Raw genomic sequence first — 22,043 nt, forward strand, 5'->3', positions numbered from 1 at the left:
GGCAGTCGCCTCTCCCTCGAGTCTCTGCGGGCCGGCGGGGCATGCGGGGGTGGAGGGTGTGCAGAGCCGGGCCTGGGCTGCTGGGAGACCCGGAAGCCGTCGCCAGGTGGAGGCGGCCCGCGGTAGCCACGCCTCCCCGGGGAAGGGCGGGGCATGCAAAGTAAAGGACGGCGCCTCATCTCCGATCCCCGAGGCCTCCACGGAGAGTTCAAATTCCTCATTCCGAGTGGGGCAGTGGGGAATCTGCACAGGCCGGTGGCGTCCTTGCGAGCGCGAAGGAGGCAGAGGAAAGGAGACAAGGAGTGGGCGTGGGGTGCTCACCGCGAGTGCAATGTGGGCGAGCGCAGGGCGGAGAGGGCGAGGGCGGTGGTGTGGGTTATCGCTTCTCGGCCTTTTGGCTAAGATCAAGTGTAGTATCTGTTCTTATCAGTTTAATATCTGATACGTCCTCTATCCGAGGACAATATATTAAATGGATTTTTGGAGCAGGGAGTTGGAATAGGAGCTTGCTCCGTCCACTCCACGCATCGACCTGGTATTGCAGTACTTCCAGGAATGGTGCACCCCCACCTTACTTTGGTTATCCAAAAGCAGATTGTTTGTCCTTTGCGTGCCTCTTGTTTTCTCTTTGTTCTTTTTGTGTTTTTTTTTTTTTTTTTCTGTCGTCGTTGGTCCTGTCGTTTACAATTGTCGTTGTATTGGTAGGGAAATATGTAAAGTCTTGCGGGTAGCATTTTCTACGTGGAGATGAGAGAGAGTTCTTGCTCACTGCTTCCATCACGTTTTCTCGGCAAGCCCCGAACGATCTCTTTACTCGCCACTTTTCAACCTGGAGGGTCCTTCCATCTGCCAATTTCTCAGCAACCACCAAACTTGTAGTCTACAGTCACTCCGCGGTACCCATATGCCGTCTGTCCACTCGTTCCTGGCGTCTCTCTTGGCGGCAGGCTACTCCGTCAGCCTGCCAGACTTATACTTCCTGGCCCACTTGCAACACCCTTGCTTGGCATTAGGCTCTCTTCAGCCATCCAGCTGGATCTAACGCTGATCAGGGCTCTGACGCTGGATCTTGTCCTTCGCAACTGCTATAACCGCCCCCCGCCCCCCGCCCCATCCACTTCCTGGTGTGACATTCTTCCCACCAACTTCTACCCTCCATCTCCTATCCTTTGGGACCTGCCCCCTTTCGCTGTTCCTCATCTGCCTCACCCACCCCCATGGTTCCCCCATCCTGGTTTATCTGGATTGACTTCCTTGCATATACCCTCAGCTCCCTTGCCCCTTTCCTGTTCCGTCATCGCACACGGGTAACTCCAGAGAGACATCCAGCCGGGATGGGCTCACCTCACTCCTCAGTGTGCTGAGACACAAACCAACCACATTTGCCATCCAAGGACCAATAGGCCCTTTTTATTTTTATTTCTTAGATTTGAGTCATTTGGGGGCAATATACAGAATAAATGTAGAAAGATTATCTGAGAACACCGAGGGAGCAGGCTCCGCCCTCAGGAGCGCTTCCCACCTAGCATGAGAGGCCCTGGGTCTTTCGGGGGGGATTAGGGGTCGTAGGGGTGGTAGGGGTGGTAGGGGTGGTAGGGGTGGTAGGGGTGGGTAGGGGGTAGGGTGGTAGGGGTGGTAGGGGTGTAGGGGGTGGTAGGGGTGGTGGTAGGGGACAACTGGAAGTGAACCCAGGTGTGCTTTACCACTGAGCTACATCCCCTCTTCTTATTGGAAACAGGGTCTTGTTGACTTGCTGAGGCTGGCCCTGAACTGTGATTCTCCTGCCTCAGCCTCCCCAGTTACCTGCATTACAGGTGTGTGCCACCACGCCCGGTCCCTGGGTTCTTAAGGAAAGAAAGAAAAGAAAAGAAAAGAAAAGGAAAAAAAAAAAAAATCCACAGAAAAAAATCCCATATTTTTGTGTGTGGGGAGCAGTGACAGAGGATGGGAGAGCAGTGATGAGGTTGGGAGTCTCTGATGACTCATGGCTGTGGCATGCCCAGTGAAAATGAGACACATACAAGTAACTCCTTCCATCTGCATCTCCATCAGAGAGCAGAACTCCACCTGATCCCAGCTTAATCTTGAAATGCCGTGTCTGGAATCTTTATTGGCAATCCCCCTTCGCCCCTGGCTGGACCCAAGAGTTTGGTCGGGGCTGGTCGGGACAGCTGGTGGCCCGTAAAGGGACGGACACAGGGGAACTCTCCTCAGTCATTAGAAGAGGGGATGCTCCCAGAGGCGCACCATATAAGACAAAACAATCCTCAAAGGTAAGGAGGTCGGGGGAGCGAGTCAGAGTCAGGTGTAAATGTGGGAAATACGGGATCCAAAGAAGGGATCTTTATGTGTCTGTCCTTAGTGCTGTTAGAAGGGCACAGCTGTTACAACTGAGAAACTTTATTACTCAGACTTTCCCCTGGTTCCCTACAGAAGCAGCGGTTTAAAGACAGGGACAACTGGCACCCTGCTTAAAGTTATGCTTGCAGCTACGAGGAATAAGAAAGAAAAAAGAGGCTCTCCAGAGAGAATATGAACTATCACACTGTGCTTTAAGGGAGTAGTCTTACAAAAGAAGAAGAAATGATGACAGCAGTTTCCCTACCTCTTAGTTTCTGCTGGATCTCTATCTCTCCCAGGCTTATATTTAAAACGTAAATTACAGAGCAGGCAAGATTTACAAGGCTTATGAAAAACCAGTTGAGACAAAAGAAAAAAATATGTCCCTTTTTCAATTCAAACTGCTTGGCTGGCTCTCTTATCTGTTTTCAGCTGGCTTTCTGAACCTGTTCCTCCTTAAAGCTACAGCACAAAAAGAAAAGTGGAAAGATTCCGAATGTACAAGCTTTCTTTTTCTAAAATTTCTTATTTTTTTTTCCTGACCACTTCACAGGCTTCCACATTGTTTAGATACCTGAACTCTGCACTGACTCTTATCTGAGCTAAAAGTACACTCTGACCTGATAAAGATGTTAGTGTTTGCGACCATTTAATTTTTTAGAAAACTCCTGGTTTTTGGAATTCTACATAATTTAATGTGTTTTTCTGATCTGTGTTGTTTTATCTAACTGTTAAGGTTTTTACACTCTGTCTTTGCTCAGAAGCCAGTTTCTCCAGGGTTAGCTCTTACATACATCAAAAATTCTTTTAATAAGTCCTAAGGAGGACATAGACACGGGGATGTTGGGAATGAGTCTGATAACCATGAAGGACCTGAACGCTTTGAGTTCAGTGTCCATCATGGCTGCTGGATTTCATACCTGGCATTTCCAATTGGACAGGTCCGTCCTCCTATTTAAGTCATAATATTAGAGTCTGGTGGGCTCTATCTTAATTTCTAATAGATGGAATCTAATAGAGGCTTTCATATGCATTTAGTAACATTGCCTCCTACCTGCAGAGCTCCACCTACAAAAAGTCACAATATCTTTGTTTCTCCTCTGCCTTTTGTATGTGTGCACACCTGTGTCCTGTGTTGTCAAATCTGTATATAATGTACATGGTATCAGAGTTGGCAGAAAAATGAACTCTCGCCCATTAAAATTTAAATAGTGATGGATCCAGATAATTTAATTCCAATTAAGTAATCAGATAAATGTACAGATATCTTTAAAATTCTAACGTGCACATTTTTTCTAGGTGGTCAATTAAAAGGGTCGATTTCTACAAAATGTCTATAATGTAATGTAATCTCCATTGCTCCCAGGATTTTCCTTCAACGGGAAAGAGAAGGTTAATACAGTTAACTACGTTTGTCTGATATTTTTATCTTTCAGTTAAAGTGAGTAGATCAGATTTAACATACAGGGGATCCATCTTCATAAATGTGTTTTCTTAAATGGATAAATTTAAAAAGAAATTTGAGATTGCTATGTTTCTGGATCTTCACTAAAGCAAAATTACTGAGTTAATTCTAGCAGGGTGTAATTCTATATACAAAGGGTCCATAAAGTTTCAGCTGTGTTTCAGTTAAAGTACTGTAAACAAGATAAAGGTATTTCCTCTTACTAAGAGGAGTAATTTTTAAAAATTCAAAAATTTCATAAGGACGATTTCAAATTGTAAATTTGAAAAAAAGGACCGAAGCTACAAAGAGATGTAAGGTGTAGGAAGGAAAACAGCTATCAGGTTTGTAAAGGAAAAGAGGTAGAAGGTTGTGAGTATGTGATAAGAAGGTTGTAAGTATGTGACGGGAAGTTGTGTGTAAGTGACAGCAAGTCTTGCGTCAGATTTAAAAGATCTGTAAAGGAGATCCCTTCACCAGACACAGGGGAAATATCCACGTTCTTCTGATGTGAAATAGAGTTTATCCTCTCTATGCTAAAGTAATAAAGATTTCTTAAAATGTTAATTTGCTCTTACTTACCAAGATAATTTCTTATGCCTGCAAAGTTTTATTAAAAATGAATAAATAGCTAAACCAGTCTTAAAAGAATTATTGTCTGTCCACCTCTGGTTAAACAATAACTGTATTTTAGAGTATTATGCTACATTCCAGATTCTAATTTTTTTCCTCCAAAGTTAAACTTGGTTAATATAAAAACATCAGTGTAATTGTGCTGTTAACTGGTCTCTTTGTATCCTAAGAGTATTCATGTAGTCTTTTAAATATAAGGTTTAGGAGAACATTTTACAAAGCTGATATTCTCTGTAACAGTGGTCTATTTTAACAATAGCAAATTTGGTTAAAATTTATTTCCGTGATTTAATATTTTGTAATTAGATAAAAACAATCTGTCATAAATTATAAAATTTTGTGTTACTGTCCATGCTGAGAGGTAAACTTAAATATATTTTTAATGGACAATAAGGAAAGCCTGGTTTATTTCAGGTCTGTTAACACGGGATGTAAACACATTTTGCTGTTCTTGCACAAAAGAGGATTAAAGCTCTCTGAACTTACTTCATATTTCAGATGTAATGGTAAATTATGTTAACTGATTCACATAAACTCAAAAATGATGTGTAAAAACTTTATAAAATAATATTTAAAAAGAAATTAAAGATTAGTTTCAAAGATAAAACACCTGATGTAAGATTTGCCAAGGGCCCGTACCTCATCTGAGTTAAGACTCGGCCTCTTACCTTATTCCATGTTAAGACAACCACTCAAGTTTATTTAAAGTTAAGCTAAAAAAAAAAAAAAAAAAAAGACTTTTGTTAACAAATTACTATACTCTAAACAACCATAATATAGAACTAAATAAAGGTTTAAATTACAAAAAACCATATGATTGGCTTATGCCAATCGTACAAATTAAATCTGTTTTTTTCTCTCGTTAAATTTCATCTTGTATTTTCCTTGTAAACTTTATACCTGTTGTCTATTAGTTCCTTTCAGAAGCACAAAAGTCCTTTCCTTCTTATATTTGGGCCAGTCTAATTATAGGACACTTGATTGGTTCACAAAACTACAAGTTACAACTCATGTTTTACCTATTTTCAAAGATTTTCGTAAGTTATTGGGAGATTTTAACCGGTGAAAGCCTAGCTTACAATTATCTACTGCAGATTTGAGCCCTTCACTTGATATATTGTGTGGAAATCCCCTCTCCGGCCTCTCCTCAACAGCCTGCTACAGAAGCAAAGGCCGCCTTAATAAAACTGTGATGGAGACTACACGACTTACTGAATAAATTTACAGGAGCCCGTACCTGTGTTGACGTTTCCTGTTTCTCACACCCCTACAGGGCCATAGAGCAGTCTTCAAAAGGTATTAAATGGTCCCACTTTGCTTAGTCTCCTCCAGAGTCTTTACCCCCATTTCATAATTGTGTGCTCACCTTTATTACTATCTATTATTTTGTGCGGTGCTGGGGTTGAACCCAGGGCCTTGGCATGCAAGGCCAGGACTCTACGAACTGAGCTACACCCCCAGCCCCTCAACTTATTATTATAAAGACAGAAGCTCCGCCTTCTTTCGTCATCGTGCCCTTTTCAGTTTAACATCAACTTGGACAATCCCTACAGGCCTTCCAGGTGACTTTGACCAATTTTCCTGGCCAGTGAAACATTCACATCAGGCCATTTCCCACTGTTTGGCTGCTTTAGCAGTGCTAGGCCGTCCATGACAAATTAAAACTCATAATAATGCTCCAGCTTATACTAGTTCATCTTTTCAACACTTTTGGGACCGATCTCACATTGAACACCAACTGCCGTTCCTATAATCCTCCAGGCCAGGCCATAGTAGAGTGAGCTCATTTACCTCTACAGTCACAATTACAAAAACAAAAAGGGGAAATAAAACCCACAAAATTGTTTAAGTCATGCTCTTTTCGTAATTTTTGGGACCGTGATTCTGAAGGTTGCACTGCAGCTGAGCGACATGTGGCTCATAACGACTGTAGGCCCAACGGGTCTGGTCTGGTGGAAAGACTTACAAACAGGACAATGGAATGGACCAGACCCAGTGATTACGTGGGGGTAGAGGTCATGCTGGTATCCTTCCAGAAAGCGCAGCTCATCCTGTTTGGGTACCTGAACGTTCTCTTCGCCATCATCGTGGAAGACCTCCAACCGCGGTTCAGACGACTGAAACTCACAATGAAAGTGTTGATCCTGACACCCACCATGGACGAGATGGTGGGGAGGAAGAGGAAGAGAGCTTGACAAACCCAGAAGGCTGGGGACAATTGAAGAATCTGACGCACCAGCCTAAGATGGTAAACGACAGGGAAATGTTGACTCTCCTGCCACAATGCTTGTGGCCATGCTGGCTTTATTAAGATGTCAGGGAAGTAGACTGTGGGGAAACTACTGAACTTACTTTCCAGATCCACCTGTAGTACACCCAGTTATGTGGACTGGAGAATCTAGTCCCATATTTACTAAAGATACACACATGAGGGGAGGCTTTTCAGACAAACATATTACCACCTGTCCATTCAGTTGGAGGTAATTGTACTGCATACAGGGAGAGTCCACCTATATATGTTGGTCCCACAATGATAATACTGGCTGTTTAAAAGTGACCCCAGAAGATAAGACGGCATATGAGGAAGCCAACGTAGCCAAACTCACTGGTTTTGGGGAGGTAACCAAGCACATTCATCAGACGGTTGTTAAAAATGGGACTGACCTGATGACATAACCGTGTTTCCCATGGAACATCCACCAATACCTTACTGTCCTCATCGTACTACTACAGAATTGGGTGCCCTTACTACATGGACGGAGTGGTGCCAACAATGGGCCAGCACATCATAATATCTGCTGACCTCAGTGGTGGTGGCATGCAAAGAGATCTTTGGTGTTTGATAGCCACCCTAGATTTTGTTAACTTTACTAGTACCCCCTTACCCGACCTTGTGAATAAGGATTGTAAAGTGGCTTCTTGTACGGCTTGCAAGCCTGTGTACAATCCCCTTCTGTTTTAATTACTGGAAGTGTAAAAGTAAACAGGAGAAGAAAAAGGTATCATGTCATTTTTTATGACCGTACTTTGACTGATTGTATTACGAGGTGTAACAGAGGACAAGGAACACCTGTGCCAAGACAACCTTCATTTCTTATGACTCCAGCTGATATTTCAGAGCCCTGGTATTCCAATACTGGAGTTCAAGTTCTACAGCAGATTCATGCCCAGTGGATAGACAGTGTCATGCTCTTGGTCCTGTCATAATTGGAGTAGTTGCCTTGGTACCCGCTTTAGTCTCTGTCATGACTGCTGCTGTAGCTTTATCCAAAAGCATAAAGAATGCTCAATTTGTTAATGATTTGGCTCACTAGTAATAATCAGGCAAATATTGATGATACGTTAGAGGAAAAACTAAATGCTTTAGAAGCTGCATTTATTAATGTGGGAAATGAACGTGCGCTCTAAAATTTAGACGGGAGCTCCGCTGCCATGCTAACTACAGATATGTTGTGTCGCAGCAGCAAAGTATAATACATCTCAATTCCATTGGGAGAAAGTTAAAAATCGTTTAATGGGCATTTGGCAGAGAAATAACGATAGCCTCAGTCTTACGGAGCTACATCATCATATCTGGGACATTCGAGAAAGTCAAATGGATTCTGTGGATCCCGCGTGGCTTGCTAACAAATACTTAATGATCCAAGTGGCTTTCATCTGTGGAATATGTTAAGTCATACAGTATGGTACGTTTTTGGAATTATATCCTTGCTACTAATTCTCTTTGGTGTTCTAACAATAGGATGCCGAATCTTCTGAGGAGAAATCCAAGGACCTCAAGTCTTAACCCACCACTTGCATTTAAAAAATATAAAAGGGAGAGATGTAGAGTGGTGACAGAGAATGGGAGAGTAGTGACTGAGACTGGGGGTCTCTGATGCCTTCATGGCTGTGGCATGCCCGGTGCCTGGGAATGTTTCTGTGCAAGGGCACAGGATGCTTAGCTGCTGTGGCAATGCCCTGCACCAGGAGGCTCTGTGCAAGAGTCCTGTCAGCTCTGGCCTTGATCTCAGGCACACAGCCCTGGGAAGGAAGGAATTCTTATGCTAGACAACTACAGTGTCTCAGTGTCTCACCACTCCGCTTCTCCGGTTCCTGCCTCCTTTCCAGTAACTTTAAACAGTGCACTTTCTGAGAGCTACACAAGGCTCCTAACGCTGCACTTTGCAACTGTGGATTGCAAACTGTGGAAAAGCTACATAGGTGTCCTGGTTTCTGTAACTTTCCTGAATACAAAGGCTAATGTTTGCATAGTCTTTAATCTGAGAATGAGACACACATAAATAAAGACTGCTGGTGGAACTCTTTGGATCCGCAGCTCCATCAGAGAGCAGAGCTCCACCTGATCCCAGCTTAATCTTGAAATGCCGTGGATCCCCCTTCACCCCTGGCGGGACCCGAGAGTTTGGTCGGGGCCCTGGTCGCGACATTTGTTTGTTCATATTTTTCAGATTTTGAAGGTCTATATACTTTAATTCTGCAACATCCTCACAATGCAAGGAACAGCTCGTTGGCCGTCAAGCGTGCATCTGGAACGTATGCAGCTTGTAAACACTGACTCCAGACTGCCAATACATCTCCAGTAGGTTCTAGCTCATCCCCACTTCTGGTTCTTCTCCCACCTGCATCGGCCAAACACAGGATGTTTTCCAGTGTTTCCTTAACCTTCGATAGATAGCTCGTAAGTTCATTGAGCAGCAAATCTTGGAGTGTGGCAAATTTATCTAGCATACTGTCCTTTGATAGTGCGAAGTCGCCCTAGCCTCCGGCTCCCCTAGTTGTCCTTTGCATTTACCTTCTGATCCCGTCACATGGCCGAGAGATGTGTTCCCCTGCCAATTTTATTTTCTTTGCCATCCTGGATGGAAAATAATTTTTTTTTTTTTTTTTTTTTTTTTTTTTTTTTTTTTGGTCCTAGGGATTGAATCTAGGGGTGCTTAACCCCTGAGTCACATCCCCAGCCCCTTTTGGTATTTATTTCGAGACAGGGTCTCGCTGATTGCTTAGGGCCTCGCTACGTGGCTAAGACTGGCTTTTGAACTTGCGATGTTCTTGCTCAGCCTCCGAGGCGAGCCGCTGGGATCACAGGCGTGCGCCACGGCTTCTGGAGCATTTCTGAATTCTTGACTGTGTTCAAGGAGAGCGAATCCAGAGCACAGAGATGGTGCTCACAGCTTGGTAATCCGTCTGGAGGGACCGGTTCACTCCTTGGGCAAGGCAACCAGAGCTGAAGGATGATGTTCCACCGCGGCATCATCCTTCCAGCGAGTCCGTCATCCCTTCCTTTCCTGAATCTCGGAACTTTTTCCATGTCCTACGGAATCCGGAGACCACTACGGAAGAAACTCCTAGGGTGAGGACACAGCAAAGGTGTCTCAAGACACAGGAAAACTGCCATCTCTAGGATCCCAATCTTGTGTCTTGTCTCTGGAGAAAGACAGAAGCAGCCCCGGAAACGGACCTGGCCCCGGCAGGACTTGCCCTGCTCAACACCAGTGGCCGCTGCCATGTTGCCCACTGCGGGCCTTCCTCGCTCTACTCTTTCCTCCTTGCTGACGAGAGTCCTTAAGTTACCCAGTCAGAGAAGCAGCCCGTCGGGAGGGAGGCCTGGCTTGCTCACCCTCTCCTCAAACCACCTCACGCAAGCCAGCCTCCGAAACCGTTCCTGACAGCCTCTTACTGAGACACCCGCAAGGCTCTCCATGGAGGACAAAACAGGGGAACAGGGAAAACCCGGCTCGCTTCGCTGACACGTGTGTTCCTGGTGGCCTCTGGCTGGAGGGCGTTGATAAGCTGTTAAGAAGGCCCGCCAAGGGACCCATGCTAACCGGATGCAAGACAGAAGGAGTGTGAGTCGAAGAAAGAAAAGAAAGAACCGGGCAGGGTGGCCTACTCCCAGAAACTCAGAAGGCTCAGGCAGGAGGATCACGTGTTCCAGGCCAGGCTGGGCCAGCGCAGGGACTGGCCTTGTCTCAAAACAGAAACTAAGGCCCAGTGGTAGAGCACCCCTGGGTTCGATCCCCAGTACCACGAAAAGAGAAAAGAAACCCCCCTCCACCACCCCCCTACACACCCCAAACACTGGAAGACTCGGAGTGGAATCAAAGAAACGAAACAGCCACATTTACATCCAGAACGGCTCAGAGAAGACACTGTAAGGGAGCGGGGGCGGCGGCAGAGAAGAACGGATTCGCCATAACGAAGCGCCACCAGAGACCGGGTGGGTGACCGCAGCCACAGACAGATGTCTCCTCACAGTTCCGGGGGCTGGAAGTCGCGGAGCAAGGTCCAGAGGGGTCGCTTCTGATGAGGGCTCCCTTCGTGGCGCAGGTGGCAGCCTTCTCGCTGCATCCTCACGGAGCCTTTCTTCTCTTGTGTGCGCGCGTGCGTGCGCGCGTGCGTGCGTGTGTGCGTGTGTGCGTGCGTGGGTGGCGCGCCCAGGGCGCCGGGGCGGGAGAGCCGCTTCCCTCCACCGCATTCCTTTCTTTCAGCTTTTCTCTTTTAACTGCTTAATTCTACACACTATCTATTGTTTCCGTATTTTTTGTTTATTGGTGCGTTATAGCTGCACATAATGGTGGGATTTGTTGTTCCACATTTGTACATGCACACATCGTGACCATGTAATGTGGCCAATATCAATCCCTGGTATTTCCCCTTTTTCTCCCCCTCCTCTCCCCCATCCCTTTCCTCTACTCTTCGATTTTCGTGGGCCAGCCCTTCCCACTTTTTCCTTTTTCCTCTCTAGTTTCCACAAATCTCATGTCCTCTCTTATAAAGACGGGAATCCTACTGGATGAGGGCCCCACCCTCGTGACCTCATTGAACCCTAATTACTTGCTTGGAGGCCTCAGCTCCAAACGCGTGGCCCCAGTGTGGGTTTTAGCGAGGGGCGGTTAGGGCCTTCCACAGGAAAGGGGGTTGGGACTGGGGACAGGCCACCGACATTCAGTCCACAACAAAGAACGACTATAATCCTGGATCCAGCGGATCCTGGTGGTAGACCAAGGGGTAACTTTGCCATCACTAGCAGGCGGGCACCCTTAGTGCTGGGCACAGCAGCTAACTCATCTTCTTCCTCCCTACTCCGTTCATCTCCACTTTTCCAGGCCGCTGTCTCTTACTTTCCTCTCCACCCTGCCCCACACTCAGCTGAGCACCTTGCTTCCGAAGGAAGTATTACTGTAGATGCAATCCGGAGGCTTCCAGGATTAGGTGCGGGACCGCCCCACTCTCCTCCAGAGCCCAGATGAGCCGCCACAGCTCCTGGCAAAGGCCTGCCCGCACCTGAGCACCTGAGCCCATCCACCTCTCCTTGCCCCTGGCAACGCTCTCCTATTCGCCTCCCCCATGGCCCCCCGATGTTCCCCTCTGGATGGCACTTCTCCCACCAGCACGTCAGTTGTGTTATTTCTTTCCATCCTAACATAAACCCGACCGACCTACTTCACCCCACGGCTACCACCCCATTCCTCTTTTACAAAGAAATTCCTCCAAAGGGTCGTCTCTATTTCTCCCTCCCCAGTTTCCTCTCGTTCTCCCTCTACAGTGTTGAGATTATCTTGAAATAACTTCACACCTGGTCAGGCGTGGTTGCACATGCCTTTAATCCCAGCAGCTCGGGATTTAAAGCTGAGGCAGGAGGATGGCAAGTTTGAGGCCAGCCTCAACAACCCAGCGAGGCTCTAAGCAACTTAGCGAAACCCTGTCTCACAATGAGAAAGAAAAATAAAAGAACAAAGAAAAAGGGCTGGGAATGCGGCTCATTGGTAAAGCACCCCCAGGTTCAATCCCCCGTACCAAACACACATACACACATATAAAACTTCACACTTACAGAAAAGTTAACAACAATTGTACGGAGAACCTCTCTGTAGTCTTTACCCAGGCCCGCCAACCGTCAACAGGGCCACATTTGCCTTTGTAACTCTCCCTTTATAATATTTTCCCCCTGAAATGGAAAAGAACCAAAGTAAACACCATTTTGTTCTGACCTGACTCCATCGTATGCTTGCTTGTAATGTTTTCCTTTCAGCTTCCCGAAGCTGTATCTGCATTGACAGTACAGCAGGACCTTCCCTCCTCCCTGACTATGGCCCTGATGTATAACAAAAATGACTCAGAAATGTACAAAGCTATTCTCTCATGTAACCAAAATACCTGTCTCAACAAGGTCTTTTCTGACCCTACGTGTGCCTCAATGTTCTTGTGATTTTACCTTTATGAACCCCTGCACCGCCATACTCGGGGCTGTTCCCCAATAAATAGCCATTTGGGGCGTTGTGTGACAGCTGGCCGGTTAATAAAGACTCTCAAATTTGGACTTCTCAGTGGTGATCGGGCTGTTCTTAAATTGTGCCCTAAACACCCCGAAAACACACATATTTTTCGAAACACGAAGACACCCACATATTTTTCTTTATTGAGACATTTGCAGGTTGCACAAGCAATGTCCCATCACCCCCAAAGACCTTAAGCGTGTCTTTCCTGGGAACACGGCCTTCTGAACCCTATACTATAAGCCACAGTCCAAGTTCAGATTCTCCCGCTGTCTACCGCTGTCCCAAAGCATCCTGCAGAGCGATTGTTTTCCTGGTCCCGGACCCAGTCTGGGATCCCTTGCTGCACTCAGTTGCCAGTTCTCTTTCCGTCTCCTTCAGCCTTTGCGCCTCTTTCACAACAGGGACTTTCTTTGAAGACTGCAGGATCCTTATTCTGTAGAATGGCCCTCAGTTTGGATCTTGCCCTCTTTTGAACACGCCCCAGTCAGCCTCCTATGCGTGGGGGAACCTGCTCTCCTCAAGGTCCACCGTCAGTCCCCACCTTCACCTGAAGCCTCAGCAGCTACCAGGTTGAGCATTCGCTGGTTCTTGAACTACCTTCAGGGCGTGGTTTCCAGAAAACCTTGCTCTCCCGATTTTCCATCCGCCTGTTCCTCTAGTGTCCTTGGACATTGTTCTCATGCCCCGCCCCCGCCCCCCCCCCCTACTACTTGTGGTGGGTGGACGCCCTCTCTCCCTTGGGGAGCTCCTCCCAACCCACGGCCGAGGGTCCCCACTTCTCTGCTGACAGTTCTCAAAACAGCTCGGGCCTGCAGTACAGCCTGGTACACACCCAGCTGCCTAGCTGCCACCTCCTCACGGCTCTCCGAGGCGCAGCTCTAGCTTGTCCTCTGCCAAAGTGAGCTCCGAACAGGGCACGCAACCGCCCCCCCCCCCACGCCCCCACCTCCAGCCTCCTCGACAAAGTTGCTCCTCTCCAACTCAGAATGTGCCAACCGTGTTCTTCCCAGTCGCTCTGGCCAGAACCCCTGGAGTCGCCTTCCATTCCTCTCTTTCACATCCATAGGTCCCCAAGATGTCCGAAAATGCCGGCAGCTCTACTTTCTCCCCCTGCACTGCGACGAGCCGGGCCCAAGCGCTCGCTCTCGCTTTCCTGGGAGGACGCAATCCCTTCTGCTCACCGGTCCTTCTGCTCCTCTGCCCTCGCCCCCCGTCGGGCCAGCCCGAAGCGTTGAGCGGCAGTACGTCTCACCGCGCCGCCGCCCACGCTCAGAACCAACCCTTCCTCCGCCTCTTGCCTTCTCCCAGGAGGAGAGGCCACAAGTCCCCCGGACCGCTCGCCCACTCCCTCTCCCACCCGGTCTCCTCCTGCTGTCCCCGCCCCGCCCCAGTCATTCGGGCCTCCGACGCCGGTCGCTGAACCCGCGGTTCCCTCCCCCTTTCCAGGCTCCTCCCCTCCCGCCCTGAAAGCAGCGGATTTAACAGCGCAGTTAACGGACTCGAGCCCCAAGGGTCCCCTTTCCCAAGACCCCCGCCCACCCCTTGAGCCAGCGGGAGCGTGCGTTCCTCCGGGGACAGTATTCTGGCGACCGACACCCCCAAGCCCCCAGAAAGTTGACCTCATCTCTTAAAAAAAAAAAAAAAAAATTGAAAGATTAAGCACGAAGGAAAAAATGCTGGGAAGGAAACTCGTAGTGTCGTTTGCCTCTTTCTCGTCCTGGCTTTTCCTCCCGTTCTCGGGCCATGAGACCGAAAGAGCTTTCTCGCTAATTGTTTTAACCGGCGGTGTTCTGTTCCAAGGCGAGAGGGCGGGCACCGGAAGCCCGGCACGGCTTGTGCGGGGGGGGCATGCAAATTTACAATGTCTCTTTCTCCCGGGAGCTATGGGAGCAAAGAAAAAGGTGAAATTTCCCCCCGAACGAGCAATAATCTGACGAATTTTTCCTGCTTCACAAAATTGAATCCCTTGCGCAAAGTGAAGCGGGGATAGGGTGGGCCTTTAAGTGAGCGTGAGTTCTGTCACCGTGAGCTTGAAAATGTGTGTGGCAAGGAGTGCCATGGGTGCCCGAGAGCCAACAGGCATCGCTTCTCGGCCTTTTGGCTAAGATCAAGTGTAGTATCTGTTCTTATCAGTTTAATATCTGATACGTTCCTCTATCCGAGGACAATATATTAAATGGATTTTTGGAGCAGGGAGATGGAATAGGAGCTTGCTCCGTCCACTCCACGCATCGACCTGGTATTGCAGTACCTCCAGGAACGGTGCACCCCCCTCGGGGGAAATAGTGGTTGTTAAAGATCAGATGGGTGCGGTGGTTCTGCTTTACTTGTTTTTTTTTGTTTTGTTGTTGTCGTTCTTCGTAGGGTTTGCTTGTGCTTTTTTGCTTTTCTCTCGCGCGTTTCTGGAGCAGTTGTTACTCTTTCCTGCCTGCTATGGGTGCTGCCCAGGTTTTTCTTTCATCGTGTGTGGGAAAGCCTCTGTTTTCCTTGAAGCGCCGCCGGCCCCCCGCCGCCAGTGGGCTTTGAGAGCGTGTTTTTGGTTGCTCTCCACCACCTCCCGTTTTCTGTCTTTTCTTTTTCCTCTCGGAGTGTCAGCCGGTATCTGCCCCGCTCCCCACTTGCCTGAGTGGCAAGTGTTGCTCAGTACAGGGTTTAGGATTATGCTGGTGAGCCCGCGACGGGAGTGACTGAGTCCTTAAGCTGCAGTTCCTCGGTGGACTTCGTACCGTAAGCTTATTTCTCTCCTACTCACTTTCTCTATCCTTCTTGCTTTTCACACTCTTTCTTGCACATGCCCTTTCTCGTTCTCTTTCTTTTCCTCTCATTTTTCTCTCTTACCCTGCAGGAAGTTACTCTGTTTGCTTAATTAACTCCCTTATGTGAGGGGGAAAAAACAAAAAAAAATCCCACTGGTCAGGAGGCTGAGGCAGGACGATGGCAAGGTCAAAACCAGCCTTAGCAACTTAACGAGACTAAGCAACTCAGTGCAGAGCTTGGGGAAGTGGTTTAGTGGTTACATGCCCCCTGAGTTCAATCCCCAATACAAACGATGTGGGGGGTGGGGTTAAAAGGGAAAAAGAACCCGAGAGGATAGAATACTGGTGTTTAATTTAGACTCCAGAAGCTATGCATATCCAAGCGAAGGAAGGGATGGCAGCAATGTCAACGGATATTAAGATTTTGGTTTTTCGGGGGAAGAACAGGAATATTTTGAAGGACAACACTAACAGCTTGGGAGTAATTATGGCCACGCATTTTTTTTATTAAAATCCTTTATTTTTACAGACTGCATTTTGATTGCTCGTACACAATGTAGATTCACACCATTCATGTAATCACACATATACATTTATTATCTATTATTGAGGTATGATTTGTATTCCCAGGCATTGGGCTTATTTGTGATTTTTAACTTGACTTGGTTTCTTCTTTGATTGGTTTTTCCTTTAAGATAGTTCCTCCCTTTGCTGACCTACAATGTTGTTTTCATTTTCTCCTCGTGGAATATTTTGCCCCCTTTCCTTACAGCAGTAGTAAGGAGTCCTAAAGCAAAAAGGGGGATTGAAACCAGAATTGGGGACAGGCAGTTAGTGTAGAAATAGGGGATCAAATCAAATCCAGGAAACGGAGGCCATCAAAGCCATCGGCCTCTGGAAGTTGGGAGACTGCCCCCCCCCCCCCATGGAATGCCAAGGATCTGCAGAGCTCATCGATTACCAGACTTACTGGCTAAATCACTTTGACCCTTCCCTGCCCATTCGCTTCTCACTTTATGCATCTCACCCGCAAATCCAGGCCTAATCACATAGGCCAGAAGGAGAGAGAAGGGGGAGAGAACTGGAGAAAAAAAGACCCTAACCTATAAAGGTGTATGGTGCGCTCACTGGGGCTTTAGAACATCAGTGGTGACCCCCTTCTCCCTCCAGGGAGAGGCCTTTGTTATTACCTTTAAATAATTTGTGCTTAATATGCTAAATCCTACTGTAATGCTAGGGTTAGCCTGCATACTTTTCCTTACAATACTTGCAGTTTTTAAGTTTTTCTAGTCCATTTTCAACAAGATACTCATGTGAGTTCAGGTCAATCAGGTCCTCCTGAAGAAATCCCTTGCTAAATTAATAAAAGGGGGAAATGTTGGGAGAAATCCTAGTTCTTCGCTCGGGGCAGTTTAGGGCTCAAGTGTGAAAACGTGCGGAGCGAGCATCCGCTCTGACCTCGGAGGAATGTACACAACTGCCCCAAGTTGACCTAGTGTTACCCCGGTACCAGTATAGGAGCCTGATGGTCTGATTTCCCCATGGCACATTATGATTGGGCAAGAAACTTATAAAATGTATACTTGTTCCTGCAATAAACGAGTTTGCACTCTGCTCGACACAAGCCTGCTTTCACCCAATTCCTGGGGTCTGAGGGTCTTGAGTCCACGGCCTTTACCTGCACCTGAGCTAGGCTGGCACCCCTACAGGTTTCTTCTTGATTGGTTGGTTTTTCCTTTAAGGTATTTCCTCCCTTTGCTGACCTACAATGTTGTTTTCATTTCCTCCTCGTGGAATATTTTGTTGAGAATATTCTGTAGTGCAGGCTTTCTATTTGTAAATTCTTTTCACTTTTTTTTTTTTTTTCGGTACTGGGGATCGAACTCAGGGCCTTGTGGTTGTGAGGCAAGCACTCTACCAGCTGAGCTATCTTTCCAGCCCCTCTTTTCACTTTTGTTTCTCATGGAAGGATTTTATTTCATCTTCAAATCTGAAGGTTAGATTTACTGGGTACAGGATTCTTGGTTGGCAACCCTGTTCTTTCAGAGCTTGAAATATGTTGTTCCAAGCCCTTCTAACTTTTAGTGTCTGGGCTGAGAAATCTGCTGATATCAGTATTGATTTACCCCTATATGTAAGCTGATGCTTTTCTCTAGCAGAGTTTAAAAATCCTATATTCTGTGTGTTAGGCATTTCATTATAATGTGACTTGGTGTGGATTTGTTGTGATTTTGTGCATTTGGTGTTCTATAAGGCTCTTGTATTTGATTTTCCATTTCATTTTCCAGGTTTCGGAAATTTGCTGATATTATTTCATCGAATAGGTTGTTCATTTCTTTAGTTTGTATGTCTGTGCCTTCCTCAATCCCAATAATTCTTAAATTTGGTCTTTTCATGATGTCCCATAGTTCTTGGAGATTCTGTTCATGATTTCTTACCATCTTATCTGTTTGGGCAACTTTATTTTCAAGAGTAAATATTTTGTCTTCATTGTCTGAGTTTCTGTCTTCTGAATGGTCTAGTCTGTTGGTGATGCTTTCCATTGAGGTTTTTTTTTTTTTTTTAACATTAGTTGTAGATAGATACAATTCCTTTATTTTGTTTATTTTTATGTGGTACTGAGATTTGAACCCAGAGCCTCACATATGCCAGGCAAGTACTCCTCCACTGAGCCACAACCCCAGTCCATCCATTGAGTTTTTAATTTGGTTTAGTGTTTCCTTCATTTCAAGAATTTCCTTTTTTTTTCAGAATATCTTTTGTTGATAACGATCTTTTGCTTCCTGCAGTTACTCTTTCAACTGCTTATTGGAGTGATCATTCATTGCCTGCATTTGCTCTCTTATCTCATTCTTTGATTCAAGAATCATCTTAAGGTTTGGAGATATAGCTCAGTTGATAGTGCTTGCCTCGCAAACACAAGGCCCTGGGTTCAATCCCCAGCACCGTGAAAAAAAGAATCATCATATATATATATATACTTTTTTTTTTTTTTTTTTTTTTTTTGCGGTTCAAAACCTTTTATTTAAGGGGGAGGTCAATATTAGCAGTGCCCAGTACAGACAATATGCAACCCTAAACCAAATAGTCCTTATGGGGATGTTAACAATATTGTCATAATAAACAGAATGAGTTCAATTATTATCTTCAGTATAACGAATAGATTTGCAATAAGGTCTGCAGTTTCTAATGGAGAACAAAGAGGATGCGGAGGGGTGTAGGTTGTAACTGTTAATGGGATAAGAAAAGAGTATATAGAAGTTCCAGATCGTAGAGTAAAAGTGTAATCAAAAGAAGTTGGTTGTTAGCATGAGAAAAGGGAGAAATTGACTCTGAGGAAACAGGTAAATAAAAGGAAAATAGAGCGAGAAAAGTAAAGGAATAAAAACTTTAAAATTTTCAAAAAGGAGGGAAAAGTAAAAGAAAAAACAGTCTACACTATAACAGTCATAGTTTTCAAACCTCCCAGTCTTCAGTAGCCTGATGTATGAGAGGTCCCTGAAAATGAGCTTCCAGTCTCCAGCAGGCCTCTCAGGATGGGATTTGCCCCACCTAAAAATGGGAGCTACTGGCTTCCAGGATAATCCAAGATGGCCGCTCTGGCTTCCAAATGTGTTGGCAAATGGGGAGTTGCAGCATGGGGCGTGGTCTGCTGGAGGTCCTGGAGGCGGGTGCGGTTGGTGGGGAAGGGGTCCTGGAGGCAGGGAGTGGTAGGTCAGACTGTGGGTCCTGGAGACGGGGTTCAGTCAGTCTAGCCAGGGATCCTACAGGTCCTGGCTGTTGTCTCAAAATGTTGGCAGCCAGTGTAACCAAACCTGCAGGTACTGTGACAGTGGACTTCCAGGAAACAGCAGGCAGCTGGAGCTCCACTGGAGGCCAGCTGGGTGCTGGTGGAACGATCAGCAGGTGAACCTCGAGTGGTGGGTGATGGGTAGGTGAAAGGCAGACAATGAACAGGCAAGCAGCAGGCAAATGGCGGATGATAAGCGACAGACAGTGAGCAATCTGCACTCAAAAAGTAGTCGATATGCTGGCAGACTGCAGGTGATTGCAGTAGACAAATGGGATAAACAGCAGGAAATCGATAAGCTGCAAAAAGTGCCTCACCAAGAGACATTCTCTGCTTGAAACCCAAGTTATGGAGTGTCAAGTTATGCAGCCACCTTCTAGTCTACCATCTTGGATCTCTCTGTACTGCCACATCATTTTTTATTCAAAATCCCTGTCTTGTTTAAGCTTACATTTTCTATGATGGATTCACATTTGGTCCTGCATGCCTAAATCAACACACATTCTGATCCATTAAGTCTTGTTTTGTGCAGCTGCAGTTTTTAGTCCTGTTTTTCCTGCTATCTTTTTGTTCAGAGAGCAATTGCTTAAGAAAAAGTTATATTTGTTTTCTGATGGTTTTGCAAGTATTTGTGTGCATCTGTGTATTATGTTGTGCACGTGTTTCTGTATCATGCACACGGTATTGAAGCCAGAATTGGGGACAGGCAGTGTAGAAATAGGAAATCGGGTCAGATCAAGAAAATGGAGGCCATAAAGCCATCTGCCTCTGGAAGTTGGAGACTGCCCTGGGAGAATGGAATGTCAAGCACCTGCAGAACCCATTGATAAACAAATTTACCTGTGCTTGTCAGAGACTACAGGCAGGAAGGTGCTGATTAATGCCCCCTGGGCCCTTGCCTGTCTGAATCACTTTGACCCTCCCCCTGCCCCATCCGCTTTTCACTTTTTACATCTCACCTGCAAAACCAGGCCTAATCCCGTAGGTAGGAAGGAAAGAGATAAGGGGAAGAGAATGGGAGAATAAAACCCATAAAAAGGACAAGATTTGCTCTTTCCTACACACTTGCTTTTCCTCCTTGCTTTCCACTCTCTCTAGCGCGCACCCTTTCTTGTTCCCTCTTTTCCTCTCATTTTCTCTCTTACCCTGCAGGGAGACACTCTGTTTGCTTAATAAACTCCCTTATGTGATTTCCCGTGTCTGGCGTGGTTTCCTGGGATTTCCTTACATTGGTGCCGTGACTCGGATGGGATCTTCCACTGTCTCTTAAGCAAGTGGAACCCCATCTAAGCCCCAGTGCCCCTGGACACGGCCCCACCATCCTTTCTGCCCAGAAGCTCTGCTCTGCATTCATCACCGGACTTCAGGACTTTTGTTTTTCTTAAATGCTGTATTTTTGAGCTCACAATTTTGATCCTACATACCTAGGTTAATAATTTTTGATCAGTTCTTTTATCCAACTCTAGAGTTATTTTTGGACATCTGTTACATTGCAATGGAGAAGCACCCACCCCCAGATGCCTTTACAACCTGCTCTTCCCAACCAGACTTCTACCATGGACCCCTTAATTGACCCGATTTCTAAAAAGGAAACTACAAACTGCTTGATCCATGCTGCCCCTTTCCAGCTCGAAGAAGCCAGATCGGTCATCAACCCCTTTTCCCTACAGCAAAGGAGTTCCTAGAATTAGAGGGGTAAAAGAAGTCAGAATTGGGGACAGGCAGTTAGTGTAGAAATAGGGGATCAGTCAAATCGAGGAAATGAAGTCCATGAAAACCATCTGCCTTTGGAAGTCTGGAAGGAGAATGGACTTTTTACATCTCACCTGCAAAACCAGCCCCAGTCACTTAGGCAGGAAGGAGAGAGAAGGCTTCAAAAAGAACTGGAGAGCAAAAGATTTTCTTATAAAAACAGAAATGGGGGAATATAATGTATAAAGCTGCTCCCCCACCCTTTCTGGTGCAGCCATTTTCCCCCCTTCCAACCACTTGTCAATCTGTGAACATCCTAGCTAGCTATTGGTTCATCAGTCAGCTTGCAAGTATCCTTCTCTGATATTGGTCCCCTGTTAGCCCGGCAGAATTCAACCGCCATCTTTCCCTTCTTGCTTCTCTCTCCTACACACTTGCTTTTCCTCCTCCTCACTTTCCACTCTCTCTAGCACGCGCCCTTTCTCTTTCCTTTCTCTTCCTCTCATTTTCTCCCTTACCCTGCAGGGAGAAACTCTGTTTGCTTAATAAACTCCCTTAGGTGATTTCCCATGTCCGGCATGGTTTCATGGGATTTCCTTACATTTACAAAAAAACAAAACAAAACAAAACAAAACAAAAGGACAAGATTTGCTCATCCCATGGATTCCGCCTTTGGGTCCCCTTCTTCCACCGGGAGAAACTGCTTTTACTTTTCTTTAATAAAGCTGCATTTCCACTCTACATTTGCCTCGGCGTGCTTCACCGGCGTTATACTTCAACAGCTGAGGAAGCAGGACTCGTCACAGGTAAAGAGCGTATCAGTATCAAAATTGGCTATAGAAAAAGGAATACTCATAAATTTCATAAATGGATCAGAATACTTTTCAGTCCACATGACTTAAACATTCTTTTAAAGTTCATAAATTGGTTAAACAGATAAAAATGTCTTTACAATTAGTAACCCACATATTTTTCTAGGGTGGTCAAACAAATCAGTAGAGTTGGTTTCTGTAACACTTTTAAAGGGTAATAGGATTTTTCGTCAGTAGGAACAGATGTGTGATATCTTGATGTTTAAAGGTAATTTTTACGGAGTGCACAAGAAG

At 46.1% G+C, this 22,043-nt stretch overlaps 2 non-coding genes across 2 annotated transcripts; both read left to right on the forward strand.

Annotated features, from left to right (window-relative positions):
* The first annotated feature begins 378 nt into the window (after window positions 1–378).
* On the forward strand, window positions 379–569 carry LOC124981569 (U2 spliceosomal RNA). The gene has a single exon (XR_007108075.1). It is a non-coding gene; the product is annotated as a U2 spliceosomal RNA (small nuclear RNA).
* A 14,211-nt stretch (window positions 570–14,780) lies between these two features.
* On the forward strand, window positions 14,781–14,972 carry LOC124981589 (U2 spliceosomal RNA). The gene has a single exon (XR_007108091.1). It is a non-coding gene; the product is annotated as a U2 spliceosomal RNA (small nuclear RNA).
* Window positions 14,973–22,043: the final 7,071 nt, after the last annotated feature.

This window comes from Sciurus carolinensis, chromosome 3 (genome assembly GCF_902686445.1).
Source record: "Sciurus carolinensis chromosome 3, mSciCar1.2, whole genome shotgun sequence".
NCBI lineage: Eukaryota > Metazoa > Chordata > Mammalia > Rodentia > Sciuridae > Sciurus > Sciurus carolinensis.